Raw genomic sequence first — 19,310 nt, 5'->3', positions numbered from 1 at the left:
GTCTTTGTGCGTACGCTGGGCCTTTTTTAGCCCACTTTCTTTAAACTGCACGTATTGACAACTTGCTCGTGAATGAGGGGTTCGGGCTGGTGCGTTTCTGCACTGAACGATTCTGTTCGGTAGAGTGTTGTCCCAGATCCGAACGTTTCATTCGGTCTGGCGCTTGCCCAGGCCGAACTTTCGGTCCTTATCGAGGTCCTAAATTTATGAAGGGGTGGCTACCAGAGAGGGATTTTTGAAAGAGAGCACTGGGATGCCTTTTGGCTGGTAGTACTGGAGTTCTGCCTGTGTGGCAGTGGCAGAAGATGGAAACGATCTGACTATCATTTTATCCTAACTCGGCCTTTTATAGAAACCCTAAGTGAGGGACAACTTCTCACCCGTCGCCGCCGCCTCCGACCCCCCTTCCCCCTGCTTCCCCGCCGCTGCTGGAGGAAGCAAGCGACAAAGCTCGCCCGGCGAACAGCGGACGGCGGGCTCTCCTCCCCCTCTCGTGTGGGGGCCGCTGGCCAAGGCGCGGTGGTGCCCATGGGAGCCCGGCGTGACGACGGAGATGGAACACTGGGGCGGCAGACCCAGGGGATCCGACGGCGGTTGTGCCACCATGGCTGCGAGGGTGGCGTGGGGGCCGACCATGGTGGCTGGTGGCGGCGGATCTAGGGTTCCCAGCCAAGGTATGTTCCCCTCCCGCGGTAGTCCTAGGGTTCTTCTAGCGCCAAGACGGTGTTTTGCTTGATGTCGTTCCTCATTGATCTGGCCATTGAAGAGTCCTGGAAGGCTCCACCAGAGATCTCCATTGGGTGCTTGACGCGTGTATATTGCTGGATCGGGTGATATTCGGTCGTGTGCGCCCCTATTTCAGCCCATGTGGCTTCAGGAGAGCGTTGACGCGAAGCTTTGTTGGCTGTTGACATCATGGGACATGTCGATATTTCGATTTGCATGGTGAAGACAATGGCGGAGAACTTCATGGTCGCTAAGGTCTAAGGCCTAGTAATGGCGGATCGAGTCTTCGAGGCGATGAGGACTTTTCTTGGTGAATCTCGAGTCGTAGCAGTAGCATCGGAAAGTGGGGGCGGCAGCACAAGAGGAGTACAGAATCTTAGCTTTTAGGGTGTAAACCCAAGATTTGGCATTAATTGGTTATGCCTGATAATGGCCTTATTGAAGGCATTGTTTTGAGAGCACATATTTTTTTCGGGTGAAAACCTAAGATCTATGATCAAGCAACCAGGGCACTTGTGCGCTGCTTCCTTCTTAGAGGCGTCGCTTTGGAGAATTTAGATTTCGGATGTTGTCTTGGTGGTGGTTCATGCTGCAGTTACAAGGAATTTATCATTGTAGTGGGTTCTTTCAATTTTTTTTTCTTCTCCTTTTTGATTTTGGGTTGTGTGCATTTGTAATGTCCTTAGGACATTTCGTTGTTGTAGAGGCTGGGTGTAATTTGCATCTCCGTGATATTAATATATTCCTTTTGTCGAAAAAAATATAACCTCCCTTATTTGTAATTTAGTGCCTGCTTGGTCTTCCAAAGTTGCGGCCCCTTGTGAGTTTCTTGGTTCTGCTTAGGCCTTGTACAATGGGAGATGCTTAGGGAGGTGCTTAGAAAAATAAACCGGGTTTTTCTGAAGCACCGGTGCCTATTTCTATAGAAGAGACGCTTAGTTAAGCGTCTACCCTGTACAAATAAGCACCGGTGCTTAAGGAAGTCCTGGTGTATTTCTCTAAGAACCTCTTCTAAGCACCTCCCATTGTACAAGGCCTTAGAGCATCTCTAGCAGACCCCGCATAAGTGGTCAAACCCGCAAAAATTTTGTGTTTTACAGTTTTGGGCAAAAAAGTGTCCAGAACAGAAGCCGTAAAAGTGGTCCAACCCGTAAAAATTTTAAGGGCCACCGCAAATGCACACCCGAAACCCTTATCTTTGGAGGTTGGAAGGCCGAATTTAGAGGCCCCCGTATACCGATCAAACCTCGTCGGAGCAAACACGTCGCCGCGGAGTTTGCCGGAATCCGCCCTAAACTCGCCGGAATTCATCACCGCACATCGGAAAAGGCCGCTAGACGCTGCAATCGATCGCCGCTGGTTCGAATTGGACGAGCTCGACATCGTCGTGGCCTCCCATGACCTCAGCCTGGCCGCCGGAATCCTCCCGACGCGGCAGGCAAAGGGGCACGGCTGGCCTGGCAATAGAGCAAGGCGCGGACGATGGAGGCGACGGGGCGTGGCCGGCAAGGCTGGGCGCGGACGACGGAGGCGATGGGGCATGGCCGGCGAGGCTGGGCGCGACCGGCGCGGTGATGGGGCACGACCAGTAGGGACGGGGCGCGACCGATGGGCGATGGGGCACGGGCGACGGGGCATGGCCTACGGGCGACGGGGCGCGGCCAACGGGGTTGGGCGTGGCCGGCATGGCCGGCTGGAGGAAGGGACGGCAACGGCCGGACTGGAGGAAGGAGCTCTTTATTCCAGTTTTACAGTATCTGTTCGGTCGCGTTAGTTTTCAACCCGCAAACACGATCTTCGTGAAACTGCAAATGCGTTTGGCGGGTCAAGTTTTTGCGGGGTCTGCTAGAGTTGCTCTTAGAAAACAGTACACTCTATTGAAATCTCCCCTTTACTGAGTATCCAATCAGTTAAACACTTTGCATATTTTACATGCTGTTTTGTTCTTTCTTTTTTGCGACTGACATGCTGTTTTGTTCATGGTTAAGTTGACAAATGACTATACCTAAGCCCTGACATTTGTTCGAGTGCCTACATAAGTCTAAGAGCTTTTCCATTTTTCAGCTCATGAAAAGTAACACACCGATCTAGAACCAGCACACTCACCATCTGTATACTCAATTCTGTTCAAGTAACGTGTAAAGTTCTGTTAAGTGAAGTGTACCTGAGCTGATCTTTCCCATGGAAATAATAGTGTCCTTGAATGATGGCAACCTCCATGTGTTTCTGTTAACTCTCTTCTATATCAATGAAAGGCTGCGGTGTCAGCATTTTCATCAAAAAGATCTGGATATATTGGAGCTGAATCCCGTGATCTCGGTGTATTTTGTCAAAAAGATCTGGATTGGTCAAAAAGATATGGATATATTGGACCTGAAACCAATGTTAATTCTGTGTTGGCGGCAACTACAACTTTCTATATCACCTGCTTCGCTGCGGACAAATGGGCTACCAAGAAAACGGATAAATGCAGGAGAAACTTCCTATGGGCTGGGGATGAGGAGGGGCATGGAGGAAAATCCATGGTCTATTGGCGAAAGATCTAAGCACCAAAGAGGCATGGTGGTCTTGAGATCAAGGACATTTTGAGTTTTAGTCGCGCCCTGAGATTGTGTTGGTCGTTTGAATGGGACTCGATGGATAGGCTGTCGAAAGGTACTCCGGTTCCTTGTGAAAAGATTGACAAGAGTCTGCTTGCAGTGTGCACCATGATTTCTCTTGGAAACAGTATGATGTCGAGGTTCTGGACAGACAAGTGGCTCCAAGGGAGGGCGCCGCATGCTCTCCCACTCGCTGTGTCTGCTCGCGTCATCAGTGGGCCGGCCCAGACAGGCGCACATTGTGGGAAGGGGATGATGTTTGTTGTAAGGAGCAGCGTATAGGGAGTCCCAAGAATCGGGAAGCTCCACCAATTATCTTGACACATGTAGGCTTCCAATGCATGCCCGCATGCCCATATGACTCTCTGTCTTTCACGATGTTGGCTCCTGTTCTGGAACTAACGTAGGCATCTCAAAAGACATTATTGATGGTGGGCATTCAAAGAGACATGATCCATCGGTTTAGTTACCTTCTTTAGCATCTACAAATCTTGGCCAGCGCCTCCTAATCGCATCAGCATCTCTTCAAATTATGGTCGATGCGGAGGGGGTAGAAAGGAGGTGAAAAGCAGGAGCGGTGGGATCAACGAGCTTGCGACCCTGCGCTGCACCTCAAATGTATGATTACTTTAGATGAACTACAGTGCACATAAATGTATGGAATACATATCAACAATCAATTATATAACCATATTTTGGGGTTTTCTAATTGATAATTTTGTTACTTGCTAGATTCCTATTTTGTATTACAACTTTTACAGTAGTTGGCATTTTTTGGAGCCGTTCGTTTGTCTCGATCTAACGGCGCATACATACGTAGTACTCGAAAGTACGCGGATGAAAGTACTCGAAAGTACTATTAGTCTAGGGGCATTTTAGTCCTAGAAAATATATGACAAGGTGGGGCCCTCTCGTCCAATGCAAAACCGCCGCCCCTCTCGTCCAATGCAAAGCCGCCGCCGTGGTCCTTCCCCTCTTCCATCACCATTACAACCGCGGCCATCTCCTAGCCTTCTCCTCATTCTTGTGGCCGCAACTTTGCTCTTCTCATCTTCCACATCCACCCCCCTCTTCCATCCACGCAAGAACCTTGATGGAGCAGCAGATCGAGCAGATCGATGGTGGCGAGAACGCCGACTTCGTGGAGATCGCCGGCGGCGACCAGGTCAAGTTGGCCAGGTTGAGGGAGATCCGTTCTTGGTTTGACAACACAAGGCAGATGAGCTGGACGGCAATGGCCACTCTCAAGAATTTGACGAAGAAGGAGAGGGCAAAGCTTTTCCCCCAGCCCGCGCAACCGATTCAGAAGATCGAGATCCTCCTCTGGGCGATGGAGCAGGCCAATTCGTCCAGCGAGTGGACCAGGCGGAGATGGTGGGCGTTCAGATCCAGGGTAGAGCATCCACTGGATCAGGAACCCACCGTGCACGAGGTGCCGTTGCAGATTGTGCAGCCTCCAACCGAGTCACCGGAGACTTCGAAGCGCAAGATGAGGAGGACAATGGTCGCGACCTCGCTTCCCCGCCGTTCTCCACGCTTCCCTCGCCGCTCTCCTCGTCTGAACGGTGGCGGTAGCTATGTTTAGAGTAAGCTTCCCCACTCCTCATCTTTCTACTGCTCGTGCTTACATCGTGGTGATACTGATCATAATAGTTCAGAGAGGGAATGCTAGATGGCATTTTAATCTCAATGAATTGCATGAACATTTGAGTACATGGATTTGGAGGATGGATTATGATGTATGTGAACCCTAGGCATCATATGAACCCTAGGAAAAATTAGTAATGTTGTAGTGGTAGACACTGAAATATTTCGGTACACACCGGTAGGCACTGAAATATTTTGGAACTGCCCTAGGCAAAATTTGTAATGTTGTAGTGGTGGACACTGAAATTTTTTGGTACACACCGGTAGGCATTGAAATATTTCGATACCGCCCTAGGCAAAATTTGTAATGTTGTAGTGGTAGACACTGAAATATTTCGGTACACACTGGTAGGCACTGAAATATTTTGTTACTACAATTTCAGTACACACTGATGCACACTGAATTATTTCACTACTGCAGTTTCAGTACACACCGGTACACACTGAAATATTTCAGTACTGCAAATTCTATACAAAGTTGGCATTTTGTCATTTATGTGTGAATTAATCCATGCATCATATGGCCTAACTTTCTACATGAGTTTGAGTCAATTTCATGTCTATTTATTGTTAAAATTATTGTCATGCCATGAAACACAAGACAAGTCACTGACCCAAGCTTGCAAAGATGCCATATCAATGTTGCTGATATGACATATGGATGTTTTCACCTAGTCTTGTGTCTGAATTAAAACTGAGCATTTTTTCTTGATGGTATCCATGGATCTAGAACTCCTATGAATTTCCTCATGTTGGATGTTTTGTTCTCCATCATTTGTACTAGCATTCCGTGTGATTAGATGCCATGACAAGACCCCTGGCATATTTATTTTCTTGCCTCCAACATCACATGTGTGTTTTGCAGGAAAAAACCTGGAGTTCACCAGGCTGGCTGAAGTTGTGAGGCTGGGAGGCTGATGGTGCTGCTACTGGCTGATCCTTCTTCTTTCAGTTTTTGTTCGTCATTTCTCAAGCCATTGGACCAGGGCTACTTCCCTATGTGCTGTTAATGTATTAAGTAGTTCCTTCGAATTTGTAGTATTAGTTAGTTTGAATGTGGAAGTACCTTAATTTTTAGGAACGAAATGTTGCTATGTATGACCAAGGGTTTCATACCTTAATCTTTGGATAATTAATTATGTGAACTGTTGGATGTGGCGCATAACAAAACGCCTCTACCATTGATACTAGTTCAATATGTCGGTCCAATTAGAGATCAGCTACTACCATATAGAACAGTTAGCATTTCATACTACAACCTGGCACGTACAAAACATCACACAGTGGAAGCACATCCCTAAGCACCTTGCATTGTACAAGGTCTTAGAGACAAGCCTCCACCATATATAACAGTTACCATGTCACACTACAGCCTATAAAACATCACACAGTGGAATAATCATAGCTAGTAGAGCATTACGTACCAGTTAATATGAGTAGATATAGGTACGGTAATACACGACAAGTACTCGCAAACAAGAGCTAACATAACAAGTTCATTTCAGATTGATACATGGCCCACCGCAGTTCTAAATGAGGTGGATGGTGATCATCATCCTCAAGTCATGGCGACGGGTGTTCGCAACAGTGAGTAGGATGGCCTGTCCTACCCGAAGATTCTTGGCACGAAGGAACTTCTTCCACCCTGCCCTGCTCAAGACAGTGCGACCGTCCGTGTCCACTGCATAGGCACAGCTGGTGATGGAGCCCGTTCTGGTAAGGCGTAGTCTAGCAGCCATGCCTTCTTCGTCCGGGTCGATGCCACAGCTATCAAGTAACCTCTTAGGTAATTTCTGAAAACAGTTGACATGATCATATACATTAGTGGAAATAGCAAAACAGTTGACATGATATATGATCATGTCACGTGCAATTATCAACAAAGCATACACTTCAAGACACATATATCATTAGATTCAACACTGAGCATATATATCATCACATCAGTACACTATACGTCAAGCATCAAATTACTACAGTAATTAGGCATATCATTAGATTACTGCGTACACTAAGCATATCATCGCATATTACTACACTACATGCATGTCATAAAATTCTTCACTAAATGAATTCTAAACTAGGCCTCTCATCACAGTACTACAACATGCATATCATATGAACTACTACACTAACTAAGCATGTATATCATGTAATTACCACACTAAGTAACATACCATGATATGCCGTTTAACATTCGTCCTTGTGAGGCGGGTCACGAATGGCTTCCCTAGGTAGTCTTCACGTAGCGGAAGCATGTCCCAGAGGTTGCCGATTTCCTTGTCGCCCAATCTGAGTCCTTGGGCATACAGGTATTCAACAAGTGGGTTCTCATCATCATCAGAATCGTCATCATCTGACTCAGCACCATCTTCCTCCTCATGAACTTCATCCTCACTATCCGGAATCAAATTTAGATAGATAACAGAAATCCTGGGCCTATCTTTTCTGAAGGAGAAGCTGATCAATTCACCCCCACTAAGACGGTTGCGGGCGATGAAACGATCCCAATCATCTCCTCCTATCTGGGTTATCTTTCGCCCCTTCTCGACCTGCATAGTGTATGGGCCCCCAAGAGCACCGAAGGTCACGGTGTCTGCAACGAGCTCATTGAATGCCAATCTCACATTGCATGGTACGATCTATGTAATATAAAACAAATAACACACACAATACATTAGTAGAAATAGCAAAAAAAACAAAAAGAATGTACTGTCAGAAGGTTCATATAAATTGTTACCGCTGCAAAAACAAAAGAAGGCTGGAAGTAGATGCCGAACAGCGTGGCAGTAGAAAGGCTGGTCCGGCACCGTGAGTTGCAGCGTCCACATTGTGCTTCCTCCATTCTACACAGAACGTGTTGAACTCTAAGTTGAATTGTACATAGTACAATACAAAGAGCATACATATAATAAATCATAGTGATAACCTATACTGGCAATGGCCAATCAATCTATTTTCTATCATCTACGTAATAAAGCAATGCCAATGACAATGGCAATGCCCGTCTCATCTAAAACTGGGAATAGTTCGGCATCCAAACTAAAAACCAGTCCAATCCACAGCACACATCAAAACCAAACCAATCCAGATATTTTCATTTAGAATCTAGACCAAACCGAACTATACATGCTCGTCATCCAACCCAGTCCAAACCGTTTTCAACTTTTGGATTGAATCCAAAGGTTCAAACCGTGGACAAAGTCATACGCGAGGGCACGTCATGAATCTAGATCAGACATGGCGTCAAAGCTCGAGAGAGGCGACGAGCTCCGGCCAGCAACAGCGGCTCTTGGATTTGAAGCAGTAGTAGGTGGTAGTGGTGGCTCAAACTAATTGATTGATTTGGTCTCAAACCATAGAAACCAAATCAAGATCCAATCCAAAAACTAAGTTTCAGTCCAAACCAATCGGCTCAAATCCGCCTCCGTAGAGAGACGCAGTTGGGAAAGGGAAGAAGAGGGGAGATCTCACGTACTTGCCGGAGTTGGCGACGCCGCGCACCGGCAGCGAAGAGAGGGGTCGTCGAGAGATGGCGGCGACAGCGGCGGCGCTGGTCGAGAAGGGGAGAAAGAAAAATGTGGAGTGGTCGAGACGGGGAGAAAGAAAAATGTGGTACATGTGGTGGCTCGGTTGTGTGGATGACAAGGGCACCCACTTGTGAGACTGATAGCAAATGATGGCAAACCGCAGGAGGTGCAGGACCGCATGCACGACCGCCACGTCCCCATGTGGAATGGGGACGGCCGGGTGGGTGTGTCAAGTCAAATCGGCACCCGCGGCTTCTCGGTAACTCCAAGAGGCAGGAGCAGTGCATTTCTTCCCCAAAACCATCGTCCTCTCCCCACCCTCTCTTCCTTCGTCACCACCTCACCACACTCTCCTCCTTCCTCACCACCCTCCTCCCTTCCTACGCCTCCCTCCTCCTGTCTTCGACCGACGATGAAGCGCGGGCGTGAAGATGCAGCGGACGAGCCAGAGGTAACCATCGGAGCACAGCAGTCTGCTGTCGTGGTTGTAGCCGTGGGTGCAGCGGATGAGTCCGCCGTAGCGGCGGAAGCTGGCGGTGCAGCGACCGTTGTGCCTGCTCCCGCTGCCATCGCAGCCGTCGAGGCACCCGTCGGCGAGCACAAGGTCGGGGAATATCTGGAGGAGGAGGAGATGAGAAGGCGTAAGCGGAAGGTGCATGACGAAATCGAAGAGCTCATGGAGGAGAACGCCATAAAGGAGTTCGACCTAGATAGCAAGAAGGGCAGCGACTTCGACGAGGATGCCATCGACGAGCTATCTGAGGTAGTACTCTGTTTTTTGCTCTGTTTTTTTCATGACATTGGGGTTTTTCTTGTAAACTAGATGAGCATCAATTTCACTTGGGCGTGCTAGTTCTACGTATGTAGGATTGTAGGGATCTAACATAGATCTTCATGTTGGATGTGGATTTTTAAATCTGATTCACATTCTGATTCCAGCAGATACTCTGGGTTTTTTTCATGGCATTGGGGTTTGTCTTGTTAACTAGATGAGCATAAGTTTGACAAGAGATACATTAATGAAAGAAGTGGGGTAATGAACCCAAATACAAGAAAATGTTCATGGCAGGGATACATTAATGAAAAGTGGGTTAAACAATGGATATATGGCAGGATTCTCCATTGGCTTCCCAAGGACAGTGAAAAAATGCTGCAGTTCCTGATTCATTTTAGTTTATGTAGATGAATTAATTTGCACACATGTTCATATATGATTAGTTTGCACACATGTTCATAGATGATCCATTTGCAAATTCTATACAGCTTTCCATTTTGTAAAGGAAGTGATCGCTCCCTTAATAATTATGGGCTGACAGTACATATCCACTGGATACCAAAAAATCAAAACATTTCATCTAGCCAATTTTCCACAATATGTTATCTAGATGATCACAGCCACATCTCTCATCAATATGAGCAGTGAGACACCCCATAGCTCCTTTACCAATTTCCTTCTGAAACTTATCAGGGTCTAACAATGTTGGAGAAGCAGTATTGCCGCTGTCAGATAGAATAATGGTTTCTTCATTCCAGTAGATAGAACAAACCCCCCTTGTGTGAAGCATGGAGGAGTATAATGAAGCCATTCTTCTGATTCCAAGAAGAATTACACCTGTAACAAGTATCAAATATCATTAAACCAAGCCACTTCATGAAGTCTTTCATGTGTTAATTATGTACTACTTGTGCACTAATCTATAAATGCAACTATTCCACCGTCCATATTTATGCATGTCAGTTTCTTTGGCTCAATTATGTATGTGCACATACGCCTTGTTTCTAGCAAATAGATAGTTGCCATGTTACACATGTGTACTTTCAAAACATTGTAATTAAAGTCAATGTACCATAATAGATTAGCTGAGTTCTTCTATGTGTACTAATTCACTAATTCACAGGAGGATGACGACGACATGGACTACAGCATGGACAGCAGGCACAACAAGAGCCGGTACACCCTGAGGCATCTAATTGCTGGGAAGATCAAGTACCGTTTATTTGGCAAGATTGGGTGCCCTTTCTGTTGCAAGTCGATCGGTGGCGGCATAGATGGCACGATCCAGCATGCCTTCAGCACTGGCAATGGACATGGTAAGAAGCATGACGCCAGTACTCTGGCTAAACATGCTGCCTACGCACGCTTCCTCGAGATTGTCAAAGTCAATGAGCCCTACAACATGCATTGAAGAAGGGAGAGAAGTGATGTGCTGCTAGAGTGCTGCTGCTGCCCCAGGACCGCCGTGTCCTGTTATGTTATGTATGTTTGTTTGTTGTTGGAGTCTAAAACTGATGTCCTATGGTGTGTCTGAACCTATGCTGAGCGGTGGTTGATCTTCCGTTTATGTTAAGAGTTTGCTGCTACTCTGGTTTAGTGTTCCTAGTTGTTAATACTATTTTGGTGATGCATGTTTAAGCCTTGTACAATGCTAGATGCTTAGGGTGGTGCTTAGAAAAATAAACAGGGTATTTCTGAAGCATCAGTGCCTATTTCTACAGGAGAGACGCCTAGTTATGCGTCTACCCTGTACAAATAAGCACATGTGCTTAAGAAAAGCCTGGTTTATTTCTATAAGCAACTCCCATAAGCACCTTGCATTGTACAAGGCCTTAGCAACTCAAGTATCGTACAGTGGTCTATGTTATGGTTGTTGTGTTATTCTGCTGTACGGTGATGCATGCTAGGAACTGTCATAATATGACTATGGTAGTTATAGCTTGGCATGACTATGTTTAGTGTATAACTCGGCATGTTCCTACCATATCTATGAGCAATTACAACTGAACTATGCATTAATTTTTGACAAAATGAAAGCATGCAAATGATTGCCGATTCCACCTATTGCCAAATCAAGCTTTGTACTGATGATGCATTAGATATTGCAATAAGTAGAGGATGCTCATGATTGCCAAAAGTACCTATTTCCACTTTCTGATAAGAACTAAACGTGTATCAAATGATGCTAGAAGTAGATCATGAGCATGAGCATGTATCAATTGATGCTACCTATTTGTGTTTGAATGGGCTCAATAAAGCTGGTGCTGGTTTATGCTCTCTGCGTGACCGTGATGGTAACGAAGACACTTGGTTGGCTATGGTCTTGCTGTCAAATTTAAGTTTCAGTTCTTTAAGACTCTTTTTTTTTGCTGCTTGCTCAGGATCGACTAGCTTTCTCGGGCGTCCACGTGCTCTCTTCCTTTTGGGGGAGTTGGGTGCACCATTATTGGGGGAGTTGTCTGCACCGGTATCCTTCTGGGAGTTGGATGTGTCAGGTTCGTTGGAACCATCGGGATTGTTGACTAATTGTACGTCCTATTCTGAAGCATCAGGTAGAACTGCTTGTTGGGCATCGTACACCTCCTTCTGTATAAGAGAGAGTGCTGCGTTAGTTCTAATCATGAGACTTATGAAATAAATGATATATTCTTCATGTAGTGCTAACCGTTATGGGGAACTTATATGATTCAAGACGAAGCGCATTGCAATTTGAATGCAGTAAGGTTGTACATATTTTCCACCTGAAAATATCTATCCTTGCCTATATTGGATAACTGACACTGACGTCAGCATAGATTTCAAGCTAAACAAAGTACAAATTTAAATTAGGCATTCAATTACCTGGTTCAAAATGTCGGTCATTTCATCCCCGTTCCATGACAACATGTACTGCAGTGTCCAAACCGCACAGGAAGTCCTGCGATGTTTAGTTAAAGATCAGTAATCTTATTCGTGTACGCACATAATAATTTATGAGGCCATGCGTACCCATCGGTCTATTGTGGTATGTTCTCATAGCATTTTTTGGTCCATTTGGCAAAATTGATGTTATTAGCTGGTGATATCAACCCTTTCTTGACAGCTTCGTCAATGCAGAACTGAATCGAGTCCACCTAGGGTACGACGAGTTATACATAGGGTTACGGTACTTTGGGAGCTCATGTTCCATGCGGATCAAAAGAGGCAGCAAGAGAACACTTACAAGAGAATCTTCCTTGGTCTTGTCGCAATGATAATTGATGGAGTTCAGAGTCTGAATTTCTTTTTTGTCAAAATTAAACATCATTAGCATCCAATGGTTTTGGTGTACATTGAGTGGGACATGCACCTGCAGTAAAATTTGGGCTGGGTTGAGAACCGAAATTTGTCGTGTATAGTGTGTACGTAAACTATGAAAGTGTGGAAAACGTGTACCTTTCGGCGCCCTACAAATTTTCCTGCTACACGAGCTAACCATGAGGCTGCACGTCCAACAGAAACCACCCCCTTCATTTGTAACAGCTTTTCGGTTTCTTGAGGGGATATGATTGAGGTAGTATCATTCTCAATTTGGCTAATGCGAGCATATGCCATAATAACCTGCCAAATTTTCAATCATACAATAATAAGACAGTTGTTGCAGTAATGATGTAGAATAGAGTATAATGGGCTTACATCACCATAAATGTATTTGTCGTCCAAATTTCGCTTCAGATTTTCTGCTGTGAGGGAAATGTCTCCGGTTCTAGCTATTTCAACAGGGTCATATGTTCCGCGGATGTAAACGGCTGTCTCTATGTCCTCATCCGTGAACTTGTAATCATTACCAAAGACAGGCTTCATCGGAGTTAATTGTGGTTCCTCATTGTCTTCCATCACATGTCTTGCACTTGGTGTACTCGAAGTCCCTGTCGTGAATTGGCTAGCCTTAGGAGTTCCTATCAGGGATGAATTGCACACATTGACTTGATCCTACAATGAACAAAGGTAGTTCATCATTAGTTTGTTAATTTTAGATATTAACGTGTTGGGCCAATTTTGATCACCTGCACGCCTCCTTTCTGTGACACTGATTGTCGGTTCCTTGTAAATTCGTATTTTAAGTCCTGTAACAATGCAAACAATAATGAACATGAAGGAACATATTCATAAAAATACAAAATGCACAGTATGACATACATGGAGTTCCCTCCTTAAGTCTTTAATTTCGTCCTCGGCCTTCGACAACCTAGGATTAGTGCCAGTTTTAGTCTTCATGTCGATCAAGTCTTCACCTAGAGTCTGGTATTTGACATCAAATCTGTGCTCAGTTTCCATTAACTTCCTGCATACCTTCTTTTCATGATCAGCAATGCGTGCATTCATGACTTCAACTACCATTTCAATCTGTGTAAACAAAATAAAACCCCGTTGATAACAATAGCTAAATGAATGAGGTTCCATGACACCTATTTGTGATATTGCAAAAACAAATAGTCTTTGGAGTACATACTTGCTGGCTACTAAATTGCTGTCCTTGTGATGGTGCTCAATACGAATCATGTTGATGCACATGTTCATCTTTTTTTCTTGGAAAATTAATAGAATTCTCGGACGGTCGTTGAGGAGCACAAATTTCCATGACAGCCTATTTTTTTAAAATATAATGAACCATTAGTACCAAATAAAAAATTGGATATAGAAAGTTCAATTGTAGATAGGTACCAGCCCGTTATGAAGACCTCCTTTCTCGTAAGCATCGCTTCTTAAAGTAGCCATCATTTCATCCCATCGTGCGATCAATGGAGGGGGTCTAGAAGCATACATTAATCGACCACTACGCACGTGCTCCCAGTACCAATACTACACAATAAATTAGTTCATCACCATACAGATATGCAACAGAACAATAATTAAAGGACATTAAGTAGTGATCTATCACTAACCTGGAGCAGAATTAGATTTCCTTGTAGATTTACGTGATCTCGATTTCTAAACTTGTGAACGGACTTCAAGAAGTGATTAAGTGTGAAACATCCCCAGTTAAATTTCCGAAGGTTTTCAAGATCTGTAACAAGGTTGAGAAATTTCAAGTCCACATAATGTTGTGCTGTTGGTGCTAGAACAGTACCAATTGCGTACAGAACGAACCGCCTCAAGAAATCGCCGTCTGGGGCTTTGGAAGCTCGGATCGCCGTTTCAAGGTCAGAAATCAAAATTTGCCCATTGTTTGCATAGGCGGTAAACAATTCTGTGTCGGTTTGCATTTCCAGATGTGACTCTATATCCTCTCCTTCTATCGGAATCCCAAATATACCTTGCACGTCCTCTTTTGTTATAGGAATTGGCGTTTTACCGATGGTAATGGATTGCGTGTCCATATCTATGCTCTTGGCTAGTCTAACCAACATTATGCGCCGTAGAGTCACTTCATGCATCTGGGTTAGACCGCCAAGACTGGTTTCTGATATGATGTACTTTTTGTGGTCTTGTGACAACAGTTTCATGGTTTTTCCGAACCTTGTCTGTGAGCATACTAACTTCATATGACCATGCTTTTCGGCGAGTTCCTGTTACATGCCATTAAATATTACTGAGTACACATGAATTATGTGTACGAAACGATTGTACACAAACAGTAAATTACTTACCGCATCGGTAATTTCGGAGATGGGCTTTTCTCCATTATTAAGGTTCGTATCTGAAACTGACATTGCTGCCTCGTATGCAATGATAAAATCAGGCTCAATTAATCTGAACAAAATTGGAAAATGTATAACAAAATTAGCAGAGAATTAATTTTAACAAAATTAACTGGGTCATTTAACATATGATCCACTTATGGGTTTAAGCACAGAACCTATTTGGGTGCAAAACCTATGAGGGTTCAACAACTAAAGCATCGGCGGACAACGATTATAAAGAGTTATGATCAGCTAATACCTTATCTCAGAGATGGTGCCACCGAGTAGCTGGCGGCGGTTAGTGCGTCGGAAACTATAAGTGCCGGTATAGCACGGTCGACGGTGCAAAGGAAAAACGGCGCGTTCACGCGAGGAGGAGGCGGCGAGAAGAACACTGACGTCCGAGCCCTCAGATCACGTTGGCGGTGGGCGGCGAGTGCTGGCCGCCCGACTCCTGTATTCCATGGGCGACCGGCGTCTCCGATCTGATCTTGCAGCGGTCATGGGAGGTGCGGACGGCCCGGGTGGTTAGAATGCGGAGCTGTAATCGCGGGATTTAGGGAGGGGTGGGCCGCGTGAGTTATGTGAGATTTGGATAAATGATATAAAGAAATAAGAAAATCTTGTGAACTCGGTGTGGGGTTTATGGGGTTTAGGGGTTTAGGGTTATTAGGGTTTAGGGGTTTAGGGGTTTAGGGGTTTAGGGTTATCAGGGGTTAGGGTTATCAGGGTTTAGGGTTGAGTGTTTACATGCTAGCCCGGAAATGCGCGTGTCAGAGAACGTACTTGCATGTATATGTACTAATGATCCCAAACTTTCTTAATGGCATCCCATGACCACATAGAGAATGAATGCATAATGGTTTCCATGTTGGGCAAAATTTTGAATGTTTTTACGATTTAGTGGGGGGGGTTAGGGTTATCAGGGTTTAGGTTTCAAGGGTTTTAGGGTTGACGGAACTATGTTTGTCTTACGGTGGACGTAGCACACACACCGGACATTGGTGGAGCGTTGGTCTACAATGGATTCCCTCCGGTAGCATCGATCCGATCCGTTGAATGGCTCGGCCGACAAACTTCATGCCACATAGAGCATGCATCCATCCACTGGACCGGATCAATGTTGGGTTGGTTTCATACAGGTGAGGAAAGCAGCTAGTGCTTTCGGGGTGTTGACATGCTAGGCCGGAAATGCGCGTGTCAGAGATCGTACTTGCATGTATAATCCCAAACTTTTTTCATGGCATCCCATGGCCCCATAGAGAATGCATGCATAATGGTTTCCATGTGGGGCAAAAATTTGAATGTTTTTATGGTTTAGTGGGGGGGTTAGGGTTATCAGGGTTTAGGGTTTAAAGGTTTTAGGGTTGACGGAACTATGTTTGTCTTACGGTGGACGTATCACACACACCGGACATTGATGGAGCGTTGGTCTACAATGAATTCCCTCCGGTACCATCGATCCGGTCCGTTGACTGGCTCGGCCGACAAACTTCGTGCCACATAGAGCATGCATCCATCCACTGGACCGGATCGATGTTTGGTTGGTTTCATACAGGTGAGGAACCCAGCTAGTGCTTTCGGGTTGTTGACATGCTAGGCCGGAAATGCGCGTGTCAGAGATCGTACTTGCGTGTATAATCCGAAAAATCTTTCATGGCATCCCGTGACCACATAGAGAATGCATGCATAATGGTTTCCATGTGGGGCAAAAATTTGAATGTTTTTACGGTTTAGTGGGAGGGGGTGGGGGTTTAGGGTTATCAGGGTTTAGGGTTTAAGGGTTTTAGGGTTGACGGAACTATGTTTGTCTTACGGTGGACGTAGCACACACACCGGACATTGATGGAGCGTTGGTCTACAATGGAGTCCCTCCTGTAGCATCGATCTGGTCCGTCGACTGGCTCGGCCGACATACTTCGTGCCACATAGAGCATGCATGCATCCACTAAACCGGATCAATGTTGGGTTGGTTTACATGTACATGTACAGGGACCCGAAATGCGCGTGTCAGAGATCGTACTTGCGTGTACATGTACCATCCGTTCCATCCAGTGGCTGGGCCGACAACCTTCGTGCCACATTGTTCACATTGTCCAATTAACACTTTGTATAGATTTTTTTGGTAAAAAATGAACGAAATAATGCAACTAATCTGAACATAACGTTTGGCATGTATCAAACCAAGTTGCCACTATTCCTCAAAAAAAAAGAACCCAGTTAGCCACTAATTGCGCCAAACATATCTCGTAATTACGAATGAAAATGGGTTGACAATTATATCTGGAAATTCTTGGACTGAATTTATTGCTCTTCCTTTTTTAGAGAACAATAAGTTAGAATGGTGGGCGGCGGGTTGGCACGGGCACGGCGATGGCTCGGGCTTGTGTGATATGTGGTTCGACCCGCGGTCAGTGCACATGTTTTTGAAGCCCCGGAAAGATCGCGCTCGTTAAAAAAAACTTGCATCGAAGCGCATTACTTCAAAATAACTAATTAACCCTACAATCACGGATATATACCTTCCCATTCTACGCATATCTACCCTATCCTAACCACCCCCATCTACCTTGTTTCTCCTCACATAGCCATCGCCGGGATCGCGCCATCGCCTCTCAAGCGACCACGCCGACGCCGGATTAAAAAGGTCTCCTCCACGGCTTCTCTCATCTTCGATTGCAGTGCTCATTATTTTTTCCATTGATTCGACCGACAAGTAATTTCCGAAGAGATTAGAAAATCCAGCTTTTGCCATAGTTGAGTAGTTCTGGTGTGATTCGAGTACAGGATGTCATGCAAGAGCTTTTTGATTGATAGTTTGTACTAGTTGATCGTACGAACTGATTATGAATAGTTTTTCACGGTCAAATTGTTTCGAATTAGTTGGATGAGGGTGTGGATACAGTTTTCATACTATGGGTATATGTGTTGCTGTAGGGACCATGGTCTCAGAGGCGCATAACAACCGTGCGGAGTACGACAAGTCTTTGCATGAAGCGCGTTGGGAGATCGACTTGAAGGTGCAAAAGGATCGCGCTGAGGTAGATAAGAAACTGAAAAAAGAACGTTCATACATGGACAGGATGATAAAGGAGGAGCGTGAGGAGTTTTCCCGTAAGATGGCGAAGATGTGTCTTGAGATTGAAGAAAAGTATAAGAGGGACTGTGAGTACATGGAAAAAAAGTTTGTCTTAGGCTACAAGGAAATGCATCAAACGTTGCAGAAGGACCGGAAGCTTGTGGACAGTATTATACAGACAGAGCGAGTCAGGATGGATGCCTATGTGTTGCAGGCACGTGCGGATATGGACAGTAAGCTGCTACAGGAGCGGTCGGACATGGATTATAAGGCCATGCTAGAGAAGGTCCGCTTGGAAGGACATATGTTAGAAGACCGTGCGATCTCACGGCCACCCCGACAACATGTCTTCAATTATTCTCCCCCTGTAAGTATCTCGCACCGATTCTATATATTAAGGACCTACGTATTCTATCATACAAACATCTTCAATTTGTGGCAACCTTATGTTGGTGATTGTATGTAGGCTAAGCATCATGAGACGGCACAGTCGCCATTCACTCGAGACATTGCGATAGAGTCACCCGTTCAATGCCACATCAGTCCACCCCAACAACATATCGTCAATTCTCCCCTTGTACCACTGCTGGAAGGAACTAGTGATGGAGGCAACAGAAGCGGAAGAACTGGCGATGGTGGTGGCAGTAGAAGGAACATGAAGCCAGTCCAACTCCCAAAGACCCTGAGAATCACGGCGGTGAGGGCCAGCCCCAACCAGAGTGTGCGTGTGACGGTCCTGGACAGAACAAGAGTCAACGTCGAGGATGACGCGACAACCAGAATCCGTAAGTTGACCAGCAGAAAACAAATTCATGGTAAGTCGAGGAACATGAGCAACATCAGGAACAGAATAAGAAGGAGTAGTAAGATTGCCTCTACTAGCAACAGAAAGTGGAGTACCATCAGCAGTGAAGACATGAATAGGAGAATCTAGTGATCAAAGAGAGGACAAAGTGGAGGAATGAGAAGACATATGAAAAGAAGCTCCAGAGTCCAGAACCCATGGGGATGTACCTGACTGTGTAGAGGGTGATTGCTTAGTGCGGGAAGCATCAGTCACAGAACCGGCAGTACCCGTCGAGGAAGAACCTGAAGCCGCGAGCAGACGCTTAAGTCTCAAAATATCCTGCTCAGTCAAAGCAATGGCTGAAGCTGTCGAGGTAGATGACGAAGTCCCTGAAGATGATGATCGAGCCTTGCGCAGGTGTTTCTTCTTCGTGTAGCACTGAGACTCACGATGACCATCATTGTTGCAATAGGCACAATGTGGACGGGGGCGACCTGAGCCTCCAGAAGGAGTGGGCAAGAGCG

This window comes from Triticum dicoccoides, chromosome 4A (assembly GCF_002162155.2).
Source record: "Triticum dicoccoides isolate Atlit2015 ecotype Zavitan chromosome 4A, WEW_v2.0, whole genome shotgun sequence".
Lineage (NCBI taxonomy): Eukaryota > Viridiplantae > Streptophyta > Magnoliopsida > Poales > Poaceae > Triticum > Triticum dicoccoides.
The sequence above is the reverse complement of the archived record's forward strand: the minus strand, read 5'-3'. Positions refer to the sequence as shown.